The sequence below is a fragment of the Notolepis coatsorum genome (genome assembly GCF_963971535.1).
Source record: "Notolepis coatsorum genome assembly, chromosome: 2".
Taxonomy (NCBI): Eukaryota; Metazoa; Chordata; class Actinopteri; order Aulopiformes; family Paralepididae; genus Notolepis; species Notolepis coatsorum.
In genome coordinates, this window is record NC_140166.1 from 225,822,674 (window position 1) to 225,841,123 (window position 18,450).

An 18,450-nucleotide genomic window follows, 5' to 3' on the forward strand; every position below is an offset into this window, starting at 1 on the left:
CAGAAGGTTGCTTCCGGTAAACTAGCGCAACGTCACCACTGACAGCAGCGCTGTGCTCCAATAGGAAGGCATTCGCATGCATAAATGAATAAATAAATAAAAATAAGTACAGTTTTTCCCCCAAACGCAGTATAGTATCATTTCGAACACTCTAGTACCGCGGTACTATACCAATACCGGTATACCGTGCAACCCTACAGCACTGCTGCTGTTTTTTTTTCAGAGGAAACACTGTTACTTTGTTTCTCGCATGCGCAGTAGTGCACCGCACAGTACAGGCCCCGATGCACAGTACAGGCCCCGGCACTGCAGATGTACCCTACTCTCTCGGTCTGCAAGCAGCAAAATGCTGACCGTTTTAGTACAGAACTCTGAGTTTTGTTTTCTTTTACTGCTTTATAATCGTGTTCTCTATGGATTGGATGGTGCTCTCAATTCTTGTTTGTTGCGTCAGCATTGCTCTAACTTGCTGTAAAACTATTTGTCTACTTTACGGTTTTGCTTTTCCACAATATTTGAAATGTCCAACTAGTAGATCTAATCTAACCAATTACATCTGTCAGAATCGTTTGATACCGTCTACTATTAAACACCACCTTCATGAAACCATGTGGGAAACCTGTATTGAATTACCTAGTTGCCTAAATTGTCCAGGCAATGTGTTGGTGTACACAAACCAGCTCTAAGTCAGCTGTCCAGACACTGTGTCTGGTCGGTGTTACAGAGCTGATAGAGGAAGATTCTGGATTGATTGATTGATAAGTTTATTAACAGATTGCAGAATGGGTACAGTACAGTACAGCTCAATACATACAATTGTTAAGGGGATGCAGACCAGAGAAAGACTTTCGTCTTGTTTACATCAGGGTCCCCCATTTTCAATTCATCATAACATATATGACATACATGACATACAGATAGACAGTACTGCTACATCTATGACATATCAGATTTGCAAATACAGTACTGTTTGATACAAAAGTGTCCAGAAAAAGAGTGTATATACATTTGGCGTAGAAACTGTACATTGGAGGAGGTTGGGTGGGTGGGGTGGGGTTGGGTGAGGGCTGTACATTGGAGGTGGGGTGGGGGGGGGGGGGGGGGGGTTGGGTAGAGGACACACATTTTACACTGTACATTGGAATACTGACAAAGCCTTACTTGGTCATTTACTGTACAACTAGGTTAGGACATTTGTAGGGGCCAGTTTAGAATTGCAGTCTCACGTAGGTGTTTTTTGAGAGTGTTTTTGAAAGTGGGTAGTGATTCACATTCCTTTACAGCTTTAGGCAGGGCGTTCCACATTGATGTGGCATAATTGCGAAACGTGTTTAGTCCCTTGTTTGAGCCGAATCTGGGTTTTACATGATTTGTGGAGCTCCCTCTGGTGTTGTGATCGTGGTATTCACTGACCTTTGGGAAGTATTTTGACATGTACATGGGTACCTTGGTCGCGTAGTGTATCTTGTAGACCAGGCCCATTGCAAGTTGCTGTACTCTGTTGTCTACTCTAAGCCATCCTAGGTTGTCAAAGTGAACAGGGGTGAGGTGGGTTCTAGGAGTTAGGTCAAGCAGTAGTCTGACTAGCTTGTTTTGAGATGTTTGTAATTTGCTCTGCAGATATATGCTATTGCTACCCGTCCCACAGCCGTAAAATAATGTGACTCCCTACCCTCCTTCAAAACTGCTCTCAAAGAGCACCTACGGGAGACTGCTATTCGAAACTGGCCCCTGTAAATGTCAATCAAACTAACGTTAATATCACGTTGACTTTAGCTACCGAATGGCAGCCAGCTCCCCGTAACGTCTGGCTGAATACAGTGAACAAAGAACAAAGAAAGTCAACAAGATGGCGTCGCACTCTCCTGCCTCTCCGTGGACTCCGTCGAAATGTTGCTTGATTTTGTTCATTTTTACTGTATGAAGCACAATCTCAGGGGCCACACAGAACCAAGCATTTCACTATAATGTACTTGTACCTATGTGATCAATAAAATAAACTTGAAACTACAGCTACGATAGAGCTAACGGTATCGGGAGAAATGTAATATGTTATTGTGAAGAGAATTATGTCGCTGCAGATGCTAGCAGTTAGTTGACCATGGAGATGGTAAAGTACTACAGATGTAAAACATTTAGCATTTGTTCTGAATTCAACTGGGATTGTACAACTTCAGGGCTCCTTTCGAGTGCCGCTGCTGCAAGGAAGCAGCACAAGAGAGGAAAACAATGTAAACATAATTGTACTACTTACAGATGTTGTGGTGTCCACAGTCTGATGTCTGTTTTCTCAGGAAGAACGTTTTGGTCCAGATGTGAAGTCTTGGTCCAGTAGAGTTCAGCTATAGAATCTTTACACTGTGTAAACAAAACACACAACGCGTTTGTGGGGGAATCCAGGAAGACGTTGAAACGCAATAGACCACAGACTGCACTTCCGCGTTACATGGAGGAGAGAGAGGGGGGGAGCCAGTTGGCGTCTATTCTTTTACCAACGGATTTCCAGTTCCGCGTTCTGCGATCTGACGTTACTGGTGCGATCTGATTGGCCACCACTGTTTCTGGTCATGTGACATGTGCGCCCAATCGCGTGACGCACCCATTTCCGCCTCCAACAGCAGCAAACTACCTTCAAGTTCAAGTTTCTTTATTAGTTGTCATACAGAAGTACAGAATACTTTTATACAAAATGCTTCTTTCTGTTACGCTCCAGAGACTGTGCTAGACAAAAATAGATAAGTATAAAATAAAATAAGTATAGCAAGTAAAAAATAGAAGTCACGTACGTAGACACAAGTGTTCAGTATGTACATATGTACAATGTTCAATGCAGAGTAGAAGTAACTGAGTTACCATACAATATACTATACAATATACTATATAGTGCAAAGCAGAAATGGGATGAGGTACAATTTAGGTACAATTTACAGTAAGGTGTAATGAGGTATGGGTTGTAGTGCAAATTCTTTACCAATAAATATAAAGTGTGTTTAGGTGTTCTAAAGTGTGTAAAGTGGGTGCTGCAGTGAGTTGTTTGTTTAAAGTGAGTGTGTGCGTGTGGATGTGTGTGCTGTGAGTGCATTTGATGGTTGTTACATAGTGTAACAACGGGGGACCCTGATGTAAACAAGACGAAAGTCTTTCTCTGGTCTGCATCCCCTTAACAATTGTATGTATTGAGCTGTACTGTACCCATTCTGCAATCTGTTAATAAACTTTTCAATCAATCAATCAATCAATCAATGTTATTGTTCATTGAGCATCCTGATGGCCTGGGGATAGAAGCTTCTTCTGAGTCTTTCTGTGCTTGCCATGAGACTCCGGTATCGTTTGCCTGACCGCAGCAGTTCAAAGAGGCAGTTGTTTGGGTGGCTGGAGTCTTTGATAATTCTCTTAGCCTTACCCATGCACCGCTTGTTGTAAATGTTCTGGAGAGTGGGAAGCCCCCCTCCAATTGTGCGTTCGGCTGAACGGGCCACTCTCTGTAGTCTGCTACGGTCTTGTGCGGTGCTATTCCCAAACCAGGAGGTGATATTGCCAGTCAGGATGCTCTCTATTGTGCATGAGTAGAAGTTCTTAACACATCCTGCGCCAATACCGTTGTACGACGTGTTTCAAGTTCATGCTAATTCTGCCAATCCACGGCGTACGACGTTATTGAGATCATATTTCATTTTTTCGCCATGTTAATTATATTTCCCTCACAGAGCCTGGTCTGATGCAGTGGGACTCGGCACAACTCTGCAACGCTTCAATACTGCCCCTGGTGGATGATCGGCGAGTTGCCAAACCGGAAATGGCCGAGTCGACCTCGGTGCGTCTCCGAAATACGTCCAGCACTCACATATTGTCGCGGGACTCTAGCCACACACCGTGGATATGGATCGCTGCCATAACTCAATAATCTACATGATTTGGGCGTGTATTATTATTATACAAATATGAAATGGATCGACTCGATCGCCGTCAAATAAATGGGATCTTTTTGCTCCAGTCTCATCGCCCAACGGTAAGAGGACGCTGACGTTACTTTCAGCCTGTTTGTTTATTATTATCCATGCAAACTGCTTTGATCAATATATCACCCATACTACATAAAGCATTTAGCGACGATCACGGAATTATAAACGACCCCCCCCCCCTCCGTTCATCCGCACATGATCAGTCATAACGTTTAGGATCATGTACAGTTGAAATTTTTAATATAGCGTGTATCGGCAACAAACGGCATTTGATAATCTATATATGCGTTTATGCCTATAACTCACGTTCTATGAATTACTGCAGAAAACGATAAAAACATACTTATATTCTAGACGGTATTTTTGGAAGAATCTATGAATGAAAAAGTAAAACGTTCCTACATCCTGAACGATAGATAATCGATGTTGAATGGGCCATAGTAATGTCAATTTAGCAATACAATTTAAAAAGTTATAGCCCTGCAAAGAAGGTAAACATCTCCATAGGCTTAGACTGGTGGCAGTGATCAAACATTGATGGATATAAGCGTGGCAGGGAATGTGTTAAGGATCTTCTGACTGACTTGGAACTTCCTTAGGCGCCTGAGGAAGTAGAGGCGTTGCCGTGCCTTCTTCACAATACTGTCAATGTGTGTGGTCCATGTCAAGTCCTCGGATATGTGGACTCCGAGGTACTTGAAACTGTTCACTCTCTCAACCGGTGCCCCGTCGATGCTGAGGGGACTGTAGTCCCTGACCCCCGACCTCCTGAAGTCCACAATCATCTCTTTTGTTTTGCTGACATTCAGGGAGAGGCAGTTTTCCTGACACCACTGCGACAGATTCTCTACCTCTTCCAGGTAGGCCCTCTCGTTAATAATAATAAAAAAAAAAAAAATGTTTACCTCCTATAATAGTGGGGAGATAAATAGAAAAATAATCTGGCCTAAATTATTTCCAACCTGATATCCAATATAAAAGCAGTGAATGGCATCACAGATCTGCCTACAACCACGAGAGCTTCCTGCTTTACAAAGGACTACACTCAGTGGCATCATTTCAGTAAAAGCCAAGGTATGGCAATTAGGGAGGGGGGGGGGGTGGGGGGTTGAAGGTGGGGTTTCCCCCCCTTGGTGGATTTTTTTTGTCAAATCAGTTGCGCAATAGTCACTTTTGGTGAGTTGTTTCTATACAATTCACTTATAGTTTCTTTAATAGTTGTCATACAGAAGTACAGAATACTTTCATACAAAATGCTTCTTACTGTTTCGCTCCAGATACTGTGCTAGACAAGATAGTATCAAATAACATAGTATAGCATGTAAATTAGAAGTAGAAAATGAGGTCACAGTGTTCAGTATAGACATATGTACAATGTTCGATGCAGAATAGACGTAACTGAGTTACCATATAATATACAATACTATGCAGTGTACTAATGTACAATACTATATAGTGCAAAGCAGAAATGGGATGAGGTACAATTTAGGTACAATTTACAGTAAGGTGTACGAGTTGTAGTGCAATCCTTCATCAATAAATATAAAGTGTGGGGAGTGGGTGCTACAGTGTGTTTGTTTAAAGTGAGTGTGTGCTATAAAGTGTGGGGAGTGGGTGCTACAGTGTGTTTGTTTAAAGTGAGTGTGTGCGTATGGATGTGTGTGCTATGTGCGTTTGATGGTTGTTGTTGTGTAGTGTTCATTGTTCGTTGAGCAGCCTGATGGCCTGGGGATAGAAGCTTCTTCTGAGTCTTTCTGTGCTCGCCTTGAGACTCCGGTATCGCTTGCCTGACCGCAGCAGTTCAAAGAGGCAGTTGTTCGGGTGACTGGTGTCTTTAATGATTCTCTTAGCCTTGTATGTAGCCTTATATGAGATTTAGGCATGACACAGGACTACACAAGCATTTTTAGTATAGAAATGTGTCAACAGACTAAAGCAGGGAACCACAATATTTTGCATACAATTTATGCAGAATGTAATATCATAACTGTCTATTATTTTTCTTGTAATTGAGCCAATTTTCCTTAGGTACGGTTTTGTTCAACAGAATGTAGTATCAAAAACACGTTCACAAAAAGTATGGGTTACTGAATGCTGAACTGCACTGTTATAATCACTAAGCCATTGTAAGACCTTACCTGTGTCCCTGTATCACTTGTCTCTGCTGCCCTTTGATTAAAAAACGTCTGTATGTCCATTTTCCTTTTTTTTGTGGCATATTTGAGTTAGTAGTAAAAGTGAGATAATTGACAATATCAAAACATGCTAGGGCTGTACCGAATAGTTCGAAGCTTCGTTCATAATGTTGACATTCAAATTCTAAAACATAAAAAAAAAATGATTATAATTTTTTTATTTTTTTTGCCAAGGTATGGCGAGTGCCATACCTTGCCATACCAAAATGATGCCCCTGACTATACTGCGGCGAGAAAAAGAGGCAGGCATCAAACAATATCAGTCAAAGGATGCGACTCCTGAAGACACACAGGAGGAGAAGGCTGAGCTTTTACTAAGGTTACTCCATTACCTGGCGAGAGAGAGCGTGGGAAGCTGATAGAGAGAAGATTGAGACAGAGGAAACGCCACTGTTGTATTTCTTGTGTATTTCTTGTATATTTAGTGAGGGTAGCGTGCCTCTACCAAATTAGCACTTTCCACTGCCAATATTTCCACTGCCAAGCAGAGATTGCTTTTGGCTCAACCACATAGAGAATTAATGAGTTATGCTTCAATCTGGTAAATGATTGAAATGTAGCTTTGCGGTGTAATTTGTTTAACATCTGTCTCGTTTGTAATGGTGTTTGTTTGTAATGAACTGATGGAACATACCACCATATCCTCCTCCTCTTCTTCTTCTTCCTCCTCCGCCTCCTCTTCCTCCTGAGATAGTCACATTATTATAATTTATATAAACTCAACGGTCATCCAGTAAGAGACTGTGGTATAAACAGACGTATGAGTGTGTTTGCTATGAGTATGAAGAACCATAGACTGTAAAGTGTAAACGATTTATAGAACCAAAGGATGTTTCTTCAGTCAAAAGTCTATGATAAGCTGGTGGACCAGGGAGTCTTTCAATGCAGATTTAAAAAGGCCCTAAAGGATCAAATAATTCAGGAGTACAGTTTTGAGTAAAACATAAAACAAAATCATTATTTTTTTTTCTTTAAAAAAAAAAAATTTAATATCTTGCAGCATATTTTAAGTTTTTCTTTCTTATATTAAAGTATATTTAGTTTTTAAGAATTGTAAAGGATATGCAAAAATAAGCATGTGCTTCAGCCTATTCCTTTTTTCGGTCATTGAGTTTGGATTTTGTGTGTGAGCTTACTTTGAATTATGTACATTTGTGATTTTTCTTTTCTTTTGAAAGTCCACGCAAGTGTGTTTTTGATTGATCTGTAAACAAAGACCGAAAATAAACTATTCATCATCATCATCATCATCATATAATCTCTGCACAGTGGAGGTTTTCACAACCTTGAAAGATATACAACTTGTATAGGATATTCCTCAGGGAATGCTTGTTGTTGTGTGTATTGTCACTCTACTCTGCATGTGCGTTCTTGTTATTTCAGTGTGTCTGTACAGTATTTTGGAATCGTATCTGCCTAAGAAGAACAAGGTCACTTGTTTAAATTATGTGAGGACGCTGTTCATAAACTTCCGCTCAGCTTTCAACACCATGTAGTCCCCTCCATACTAGACACCAAACTCAGAGACCTGGGCCTCAACCTGGATCTGGACTTTCTGTTGGATCGGCGACAGGTGGTGAAGATGGGCTGACAAGAACAAGGAGCTGACCGTTGCCTCCAGGCAGGGAGGAGGGGAGCAGGACCCCACATCCACCTCCAGGCAGGGAGGAGCGCAGCAGGACCCCACATCCACCTCCAGGCAGGGAGGAGGGGAGCAGGACCCCACATCCACCTCCACCTCCAGGCAGGGAGGAGGGGAGCAGGACCCCACATCCACCTCCAGGCAGGGAGGAGGGGAGCAGGACCCCACATCCACATCCACCTCCAGGCAGGGAGGAGCGCAGCAGGACCCCACATCCACCTCCAGGCAGGGAGGAGGGGAGCAGGACCCCCACATCTACATCCACCTCCAGGCAGGGAGGAGGGGAGCAGGACACCACATCCACCTCCAGACAGGGAGGAGGGGAGCAGCACCCCACTTCAGCATGGAGACACACATCCTGAGAGACACACCTCCTGAGAGACACACCTCCTGAGAGACACACCTCCTGAGAGCCACACCTCCTGAGCAGTGATGCCAGTAACTAGAGAACATGACTGAAACAGAGAGGTATAGAGGCTGCTAGCCCCTCTGTTTCAGTCCTATACTTCTCTGTTTCAGTCCTGTTTTCATTCTAGCAGCCTCTACACCTCTCTGTTTCAGTCCTGTTCTCATTCTAGCAGCCTCTATCTTTTTATGTCAGCACCTGCGTCACAACTCTTGACCTCTGAGCTTTCAGAAAATGACCCACTTACAAAGTTGTGAATACCACAACAGTGGGTCGTTCATATGGACTCTTCCGGTGAACGTGGTAAACACGACCCTGTTTGAAGGCAGCATCCTTGTCTATCATTTAAAACTTAAAATCTGCAAGCACTCTAGTTTTGTGTTGTAGTATGACTGGTGTATTGTGTCCGTCCGCTCTCTGTCTGCTTGGTTAGCCTGCATGTTTTTTTCTGTTTTCGTATTGTTCCTGTCTTTGTTTTTCTTTTTTCCCCCCCGGGCTGCCCCCCGGGCCGATGTAACTATTGGTTGAGGGGCACAATATAAATACATTATACATTATACATTATCATATCATATCATATCATAATGCAGTGTCACAGCTCACAGGAATGTGGCACTCGTTGAAGGATGCTGCTCACACCTGGAAAACAGACATTCAGACATCCGTCTGGGTTAATAATGAACCTCCTCTCGACCAGTGTTGTAGTCAAGTCACTAAGTCTCAAGTCCGAGTCGAGTCTCGAGTCCCCAGTGTTCGAGTCCGAGTCCAAGTCCGAGTCACCAAAGAAGAACCAGAGTCAATTCCCCATTACCCTAGTCCGAGTCCAAGTCCAAGTCATCAAGGTTGAGTCCACTCCACTCTGGCAGTCAAAGAGCTGACATACAAATAAGAAAGGTCTACATTTAAACATAAATGACGCAGCGGTCACCATTTCAAAGGGAGTTTATTTACTTTGTGACACAATAGCCAAACAAATGCACTAGCCATCAATATCTTATGCCAAATGATTAGGGCCTATTACAAAAGAAATCAAATAATAATAACACTATAATTAACATAGAGTCCTCGTCTGCACCTTCCGAGTCCGAGTCATCAGTGCTCAAGTCCAAGTCGAGTCACGAGTCCTGAAAATCAGTCCTGCACTCAAGTACTACAACCTCCTCTCTACAATAATGTGATATGCGAGTATCGAGTTTCAGGGACAAAAACTCAGTCGTTTTTATGGCAAGACGTTCAAGTGTCTCTGCTGCAGTCTGCTGGGGAGGCAACATGACAGACAGGCCACTAGGTGGCTGGACAAGCTGGTCCAAAAGGCTGCTTCAGTGTTTGGTAGGAGCTTGGACTCAGTGGGGGTTGTGGTGGAGAGATGCACAAGGAGTAAGATGCAGGACATCATGAAGAATAACAGCCACCCTCTCCTTCACACCCTGGCAGGACATCATGAAGAATGACAGCCACCCTCTCCATCACGTGACTTCACATGGAGTACCATTCAAGCAGTGCTGCCAGATTGAAAGTACAGCAATATCGTACCGTGACCCTGAAATGAAATGGAAAAACGACGTCATAAAGTGACACGATTCCGACTAGTATTTATTCACGAGCGCACAGAATGCCTGATCACAATGTAGGAATTCCACAGCGTAGCGATCATCACTCTGATCTGAGGGTTCACTCAGTACATCCAGACAGGTTTTCTAAAGCGAAATACTACATTATCATGTAATGCGTACGCGAGTAGACTGGTCCTGAGTCAGCGACAGGAAGCAAATTCACCTTTGCTCTAAAACCAACAGGGTTTTATTGTGGGTTTATTGAAATGCCAAAATGATTGTACATTTGTATTATTGATTGTATGGAGGTCAGGATTAATAGGTCCTTTGCTGTGCAGGGTCCACCTAACAGAGGACATCGAAGGAGGTCCCATGACTTGTAGAAACAAAATGCTGCATCTTTAACCTAGAACATTTTCTGGTGTTTTGCTGCCACCTAGGGGCCAGAGCCCAGGTCTTCGTGTATTCAGCTGCTACTGCTATGTCTTTGGAAGAAAGTGCAAATAGTCTCTATTAGTTATTCTGCAATTCACAAAGTCATCAAATTACACCAATTCTACAGCTGTGAAATGACGTTGCTGATGTCCTTTAAGTCATGATGTTAATTTGGTCTTGAGCCTCAAAAAAGCTTTACAAAAATATTTGTTTTAATGGAATGTCCTTATTAAAGCTAATTCTCTATTAGGGAATTTAATTTTGCAATCAGTCTCAGAGGCTGTGGTGTGGATTAAAACAGTGTTCTTTCTGCTTTGCCAGCCAGTCTAATAGAGACTTGAGGACAATGATGTCTGCGTTACTGAGCATATTTTGTGCAATACACCCCCTAATGGATTATTGTTATATTGCCGCCTTGAAGACTGAGTCAACATTTCCTCTACAGACCAACTCTTTCTTTCTCACAGTTCATGACTGTTGGGGCAGTGGCTTTTTAACCAATCAGAAAGAAGCTATGCCTATGCCATCATGCTCATGCTCAGTCACCCCCCCCCCCCCATGGGGGACCCTGATGTAAACAAGACAAACGTCTTTCTCTGGTCTGCATCCCCTTAACAATTGTGTGTATTGAGCCGTACTGTATTGTACCCATTCTGAAATCTGTTAAATAAAGTTTTCATTAATTCATTCACATTGGTGGGATCTCACTGCCCTGTGAATCTGTATCCAGGTTTACGTAGGAATGGGGGTGGGATCTGAGTGCCCGAGTGCTCGCATGGATGAAGAAGCGTACAAGGACACACTTCTTGGGAGGACGACTGCAAACTACTAAGGAGTCTGCCACAGTCAACCAGCACCTGCTAGCGGGTCTGACCCTTTAGCTCAGCTGGTTAGTGCGGCCGCCTGTGGATCCTATGGTCCCAGGTTCAAATTGACTCATATACACCACAATCAATAGCTGACAGGAAATCAAACGCATTTCGAATGTTTATGTTGGAGAGTTGAAACCCTCTACTGTATATGTGACTCTCTTGTTTAAGACCCAGACACCTGTCTGTAACTCAGTTACAGTGGGTGACAATATTGTCACAAGGAAAGAAGATATTACCTACCTGGGTTCCATCCTAGAGGCAAATCATTCCTGTGACAAAATGGCATCCAATGTAATAAAAAAAGTCAACCAACGAACTCGATTCTTGTACCGGATCTCCTCACTGGTAAACAAGAATACCCTGAAGACTCTGGCAGGAGCACTCATTCAAGGGTACTACGACTATGCTTGCACCTCATGGTACCAAAGCACCTCAAAGGCGCTAAAAACAAAATTACAAACATCTCAAAACAAACTGGTCAGACTACTGCTTGACCTTACTCCTAGAACCCACCTCACCCCTGCCCACTTTGACAACCTAGGATGGCTTAGAGTAGACGACAGAGTACAGCAACTTGCAATGGGCCTGGTCTACAAGATACACTACACGACCAAGGTATCCATGTACATGTCAAAATACTTCCCAAAGGTCAGTGAATACCACGATCACAACACCAGAGGGAGCTCCACAAATCATGTTAAACCCAGATTCGGCTCAAACAAGGGACTAAACACGTTTCGCAATTATGCCACATCAATGTGGAACGCCCTACCTAAAGCTGTAAAGGAATGTGAATCACTACCCACTTTCAAAAACACTCTCAAAAAACACCTACGGGAGACTGCAATTCGAAACTGGCCCCTGTAAATGTCCTAACAACCCCCTCCAATGTACAGTAAATTACCAAGTATGGTCTTGTCAATATTCCAATGTACAGTTTTGTTTGTACAGTGTCCCCCACCCACCCCTCATACCCAACCCCCCCCCCCCCCCCCCCCCCCACACTCCTACCCAATTCTTTCGTATACATAGTTGTCACGGCAACTGATGATACTATAATTTGCCAAACTACAGTAGTTTGACAATAAGGAAAGTATTGTAGTTGTAGCCAAACACAACTTTATAAAAACAGCTCAACTATGATAAAATTACACTGAGAAAAATGGTAAATATACATTTTACATTTAGCTGACGCTTTTATCCAAAGCGACTTACAAGTTGTGTACAACAATATATTACAGTACAAAATATACTATATACTGTGAAAAATGGTGAATGGAAATGTACTGTATATACAGTACTACTACCACTCACAACAGCAGTGAGAACTACTTACTATAATCAGCAGTACTAATACTTGGCCAATAATTTTAGATTGGGTCCATCTGAACATAAGTCAGCCTTGTGTTTCTGTTGATGCGTCTCCTGTAGGAACGTCATCATCTCATCAGACGTGAGTTGTGGCTGTCATTGCTTCTCAGGTCAGAGATGGTGAAACAAAAAAAACAGAGATCTCTTTTGATTAATTTATCTTTTTATCTAAATTAGGGGAAAAAAATAATAATAAATCAACTAAAATAGAATATATCAGGTTTTTGGAACAGGAACAGAACAGACATGTTGAGAGGAGCAGGTGGGGATGGAGAACAGGCTTTCTTCTGGAACATGTCTGCAGCAGGCTACACTTATCGACAGAACTAAAGTCAACAAAAGCCGCCTTCCAACTTCCTCAGACCTGATGCGTTTCAACGACCTTCAACGTCTGGTTACCTACAACATTCATAGAGCTACTGTAGGGGCTACGACAGGCATTTCAAACAGGGAAAGACAACGCAGTGCACATGGGAGAGAGACGGTGAGAGGCTTACAATGGTAGCTGTGTCCGAACTAGAACTGAAAGATACAGAAAGAAAAATACTGGCATTACAATTCTTTTGTCAGATATTACAATTTGCAATGTGATTCACAATATTTTTTTGCGTCGTCATTTGAACTGAAAATACCATTAAAAGTGTGTGGTTTTTGCGTGGGGTGTTTAACAAAGATCTTATTTTAGGTCTGTATAATACCAGACCAGGACACATCTACAGCGCCACAATACTTCAAAAATGCACATTCTTGTGTTCAGAAACAGCCAGTTTGTAGTCTTGCCTTCCCCAGACCATTCGCCACCAATCTAAAACCTGTGAGAGAGAGAGAGAGAGAGAGAGAGAGAGAGAGAGAGAGAGAGAGAGAGAGAGAGAGAGAGAGAGAGAGAGAGAGAGAGAGAGAGAGAGAGAGAGAGAGAGAGAGAGAGGGAGAGAGAGAGAGAGAGAGAGAGAGGAGAGCTGGGAGAGAGAGAGAGGAGAGAGATATCAGAGAGCTGGGAGAGAGATCGGAGAGCTGGGAGAGGGATAGGAGAGCTGGGAGAGGGATAGGAGAGCTGGGAGAGAGAGAGGACAGCTGGGAGAGAGAGAGGACAGCTGGGAGAGAGAGAGGACAGCTGGGAGAGAGAAAGAGAGAGAGGAGAGCTGGGAGAGAGATAGGAGAGCTGGGAGAGAGAGAGGAAAGCTGGGAGAGAGAGAGGAGAACTATATTACATACAGTACATGGTGTTCGGGTCCACTGGACCCAAGAGTGTGGAAATTGTAGGTGAAAACAAGTAAAATATGGTATCAATTAAGTAAAAAGGTTCTCTGTGTACCTTCACTGTCTGCCTCCACCTTGTTTCATTCACACTGCTTGTGTTGTTTTTACTACCTGTACCCCCCCCCTTCCCCCATGCTGCTATGATGCCTGAATTTCCCTAAGGGGATCAATAAAGGAATATCTTATCTTATATTATTCGCGATAAACATGATTTATTCCATTCATTCAGTCGTGATTATAATGTCTTTTATTTTATTTTTTTTTTATTTTTTTACATCTCATTTTATTACTTTTATTGATAAATGTGATCTAGCAGAGGTAAATGACACATTATGCTGTCTATATTATTATATGTTTTAACCTGCTGTTGTGTGGCAGTGGAAGTGTTAACATTCTGTGTATTGTCGCAGTGAAAGGGTTAACCATCCTTGATGAAGGTGATGAAGAGTGTCATTTGGTTGTGTGTGACACTGTCAGGACAGTCGATCAGCAAAACAGCCAACCAGCCTACACACGTTGTACATCAGTAGTTCTTAACAAGGGCAGCCCAGGGAACCAGAACAATGAGCAATAGTTAAACACATATTTTATTCACTAGAAGTTAACTTAAGCCTCATCAGAGAATGTATGAATGACTTCTGATCACAACGTTCCTGTTTATCTCCCCCACTGCAATAGAGACCGTTTTGGAATTCTTTACTGAATCATATCTAACAGCCGGGTCTGTCTATCTATTCAAATATTCAATCACCATTAATCGCACATTTCTATTCTTTTCTAAATGTACCTAGGAAGTTTCAAGTGTATACAAGGAAGTACATTACATACATTGTGTGCGGAACAAACAGACTGCCAGACGGTTGTTAGATGCAATACACGTGACGTGCAATGTTTACTTCCACTTCGTATATACAATGTAATATGTCATCACGTCAACCCGTGGGACTTACGCGCAAGTATCCCGAGTACTCAAGTCTGGTTCAAATGAACAGTTTGAGACCGAATCAGGCTTCGAGAAATCGAGATAGCCTGACATCAATCATCGGGTTAATTTAAGCTGGCTAATAGGACATTTGATCGGCTTAGTTGAACCACGCACGAGGAACGGGGCCCTGTGCTTCCTTTTTTTATTTTCTTTTCTTTATGTTTTTGGTAGATTTCCATTGGCTTTATTTAAGTCCAGCAGAGAGGAAGAACGGGAGGAGACATGGGGGAAGACATGCGGCAAAGGTCGCCCGGTCCGGGAGTCGAACCCGGGACGGCCGCGCCGCACCCCAGTGCGCCACTCCGGCGCCCCTCTGTGCTTCCTTTTTATATCAATAAATATAATTAATTTTGTTTACAAACCTGGTCATCCTTTCTGTCAACCAACGTTTATGTTACAGCCCTTACCCTTAGACCTCAGGGGTCGTAACAGTGCCTCTATGCATTATGCACTTTACTATGATATGCACTTTAGCAGATGTTGATCTTATTCTTAACCTCAGCATTTGTCCTTTTATACTGTTTTTTTTTCTGTACGGTTTCTGCTCTGCTCCTGTATTGGTTTAGTTGTAGACACACAGTATTGCTCTGTACCTGTATTCCAATGTGGATTCGTCCATACATGGCAAATAAAATCTCCGACTCTGACGGGTCAGTGTAGTGACGGGTCAGTGTAGTGACCGGTCAGTGACAGGTGACAGGTCAGTGACAGGTGACAGGTCAGTGACAGGTGACAGGTCAGTGTAGTGACAGGTCAGTGTAGTGACAGGTCAGTGACAGGTCAGTGTAGTGACAGGTCAGTGAAAGGTCAGTGTAGTGACAGGTCAGTGTAGTGACAGGTCAGTGACAGGTCAGTGTAGTGACAGGTCAGTGACAGGTCAGTGTAGTGACAGGTCAGTGTAGTGACAGGTCAGTGTAGTGACAGGTCAGTGTAGTGACAGGTCAGTGTAGTGACAGGTCAGTGTAGTGACAGGTCAGTGTAGTGACAGGTCAGTGTAGTGACAGGTCAGTGACGGGTCAGTGACAGGTCAGTGTAGTGACAGGTCAGTGTAGTGACAGGTCAGTGTAGTGACAGGTCAGTGACAGGTCAGTGTAGTGACAGGTCAGTGAAAGGTCAGTGTAGTGACAGGTCAGTGTAGTGACAGGTCAGTGACAGGTCAGTGTAGTGACAGGTCAGTGACGGGTCAGTGTAGTGACAGGTCAGTGTAGTGACAGGTCAGTGTAGTGACGGGTCAGTGTAGTGACGGGTCAGTGTAGTGACAGGTCAGTGTAGTGACAGGTCAGTGTAGTGACAGGTCAGTGTAGTGACAGGTCAGTGTAGTGACAGGTCAGTGTAGTGACCGGTCAGTGTAGTGACAGGTCAGTGTAGTGACAGGTCAGTGACAGGTGACAGGTCAGTGTAGTGACAGGTCAGTGTAGTGACAGGTCAGTGTAGTGACAGGTCAGTGTAGTGACAGGTCAGTGTAGTGACCGGTCAGTGTAGTGACAGGTCAGTGACAGGTGACAGGTCAGTGTAGTGACAGGTCAGTGTAGTGACAGGTCAGTGTAGTGACAGGTCAGTGTAGTGACAGGTCAGTGTAGTGACCGGTCAGTGTAGTGACAGGTCAGTGTAGTGACCGGACAGTGTAGTGACAGGTCAGTGACAGGTCAGTGTAGTGACAGGTCAGTGTAGTGACAGGTAGGTGTAGTGACAGGTCAGTGTAGTGACAGGTCAGTGACAGGTCAGTGTAGTGACAGGTCAGTGTAGTGACAGGTAGGTGTAGTGACAGGTCAGTGTAGTGACAGGTCAGTGACAGGTCAGTGTAGTGACAGGTCAGTGACAGGTCAGTGACAGGTGACAGGTCAGTGTAGTGACAGGTCGTGACAGGTCAGTGTAGTGACAGGTAGGTGTAGTGACAGGTCAGTGTAGTGACAGGTCAGTGTAGTGACAGGTCAGTGTAGTGACAGGTCAGTGACAGGTCAGTGTAGTGACAGGTCAGTGACAGGTGACAGGTCAGTGTAGTGACAGGTCAGTGTAGTGACAGGTCAGTGTAGTGACACATCAGTGGAGTGACAGGTCAGTGTAGTGACAGGTCAGTGTAGTGACAGGTCAGTGTAGTGACAGGTCAGTGACAGGTGACAGGTCAGTGTAGTGACAGGTCAGTGACAGGTCAGTGTAGTGACAGGTCAGTGACGGGTCAGTGACAGGTCAGTGTAGTGACAGGTCAGTGACAGGTGACAGGTCAGTGTAGTGACAGGTCAGTGTAGTGACAGGTCAGTGTAGTGACAGGTCAGTGTAGTGACAGGTCAGTGTAGGGTGAGTGAATAGAAATCTGAAAGTTGTTTGGAGCATAGCACATACCTCAATATCTTTATTGCATTAACTTAATTTCTCTTACCTTTTCCATGTATGAATACAACACATCTTCAGGACTCAGTGTTCCCTCCTTCAAACGCTTTGTCAACTCGGTCAAAGAAAGAGATATGATGGTAGGGCTGTCTGTCAATGGATGCTATATGAAACAAGTAAGTTAGACAATGAGTAAGTCAACATACTGACACTACCGTCTATGACTGACAGTACCCTTACGAAACGTTCCTGTGGTAAAGTACGACAAGCTCTGTATAATCTATTGCATTTCTCTGGTAATTGTTTTTTATTATGCTATTGTAAACTACGGGTCTGACCCTTTAGCTCAGCTCGTTAGTGCGGCCGCCTGTGGATCCTATGGTCTCAGGTTCAAATCCACTCGGTTATACTATCATGGTTAAATTGGTTTATATTATCTAAGTACAAAAATGGTACCATGATGATACATGATTTGTATCATGGCAGTACCATGGTCAATTATTAATACAGTGGCTGACGCGGGCGGTTAGGTGGCGTAGCGGAGATTGCGTTCGTCACCAACCCCGGAGCTGTGAGCAGGATTCGCCTGTTCGAATCCAGCTCACAGCTCCGGGGTTGTCACCAGCTTGGCTGGCCGTTCACACTAATACAATTGGCAGTATTAGAGGGTGGGAGAAGCTGGTGGGGTGGGTCCGGGTCGTTGTAAACAGCGACTCCTACAGTTCGGTCGGGGCGCCTGCTAAGCGCGGATGGGACCTGAGTGGGATAGTGTGATCCTTCCACACGCTACACCCTCTCGGAGAATATCCGCGCTGCCAGGTGAAAAGAAGCGGTTGATTGGCTGGACGTGTGTCGGAGGAAGCACGTGATAGCCTCCACTCTCCCAGATGATCTGACTGTGGGGGGTAAGTGCGCAGCGACCAGGAAGGGGATTGGGAATTGGCATAATGACTAACATTGGGATGGGAGAAAATCAGAGGAAAATGGAGGGGGAAAAAGATCAATAAAACATGTATACAAACCGGACAGTGTAGTGACAGGTCAGTGACAGGTGACAGGTCAGTGTAGTGACAGGTCAGTGTAGTGACAGGTCAGTGTAGTGACAGGTCAGTGTAGTGACAGGTCAGTGTAGTGACCGGTCAGTGTAGTGACAGGTCAGTGTAGTGACCGGACAGTGTAGTGACAGGTCAGTGACAGGTGACAGGTCAGTGTAGTGACAGGTCAGTGTAGTGACAGGTAGGTGTAGTGACAGGTCAGTGTAGTGACAGGTCAGTGACAGGTCAGTGTAGTGACAGGTCAGTGTAGTGACAGGTAGGTGTAGTGACAGGTCAGTGTAGTGACAGGTCAGTGACAGGTCAGTGTAGTGACAGGTCAGTGACAGGTCAGTGACAGGTGACAGGTCAGTGTAGTGACAGGTCGTGACAGGTCAGTGTAGTGACAGGTA

The 18,450-nt window shown here is 44.0% G+C and overlaps 1 protein-coding gene across 2 annotated transcripts in view; it reads right to left on the bottom strand.

Annotated features, from left to right (window-relative positions):
• The window catches only part of LOC311247543 (uncharacterized protein), a 90,935-nt gene extending 88,556 nt beyond the window's left edge, over positions 1 to 2,379 (bottom strand). The window contains exon 1 of one of the 2 annotated variants that reach the window (XM_084337903.1): positions 2,255 to 2,379. The gene's annotated coding sequence lies outside the window, so the exon portion shown is untranslated. The remainder of the gene's footprint in view (positions 1 to 2,254) is intronic. The other variant, XM_084337902.1, reaches the window with a different exon arrangement.
• Positions 2,380 to 18,450: the final 16,071 nt, after the last annotated feature.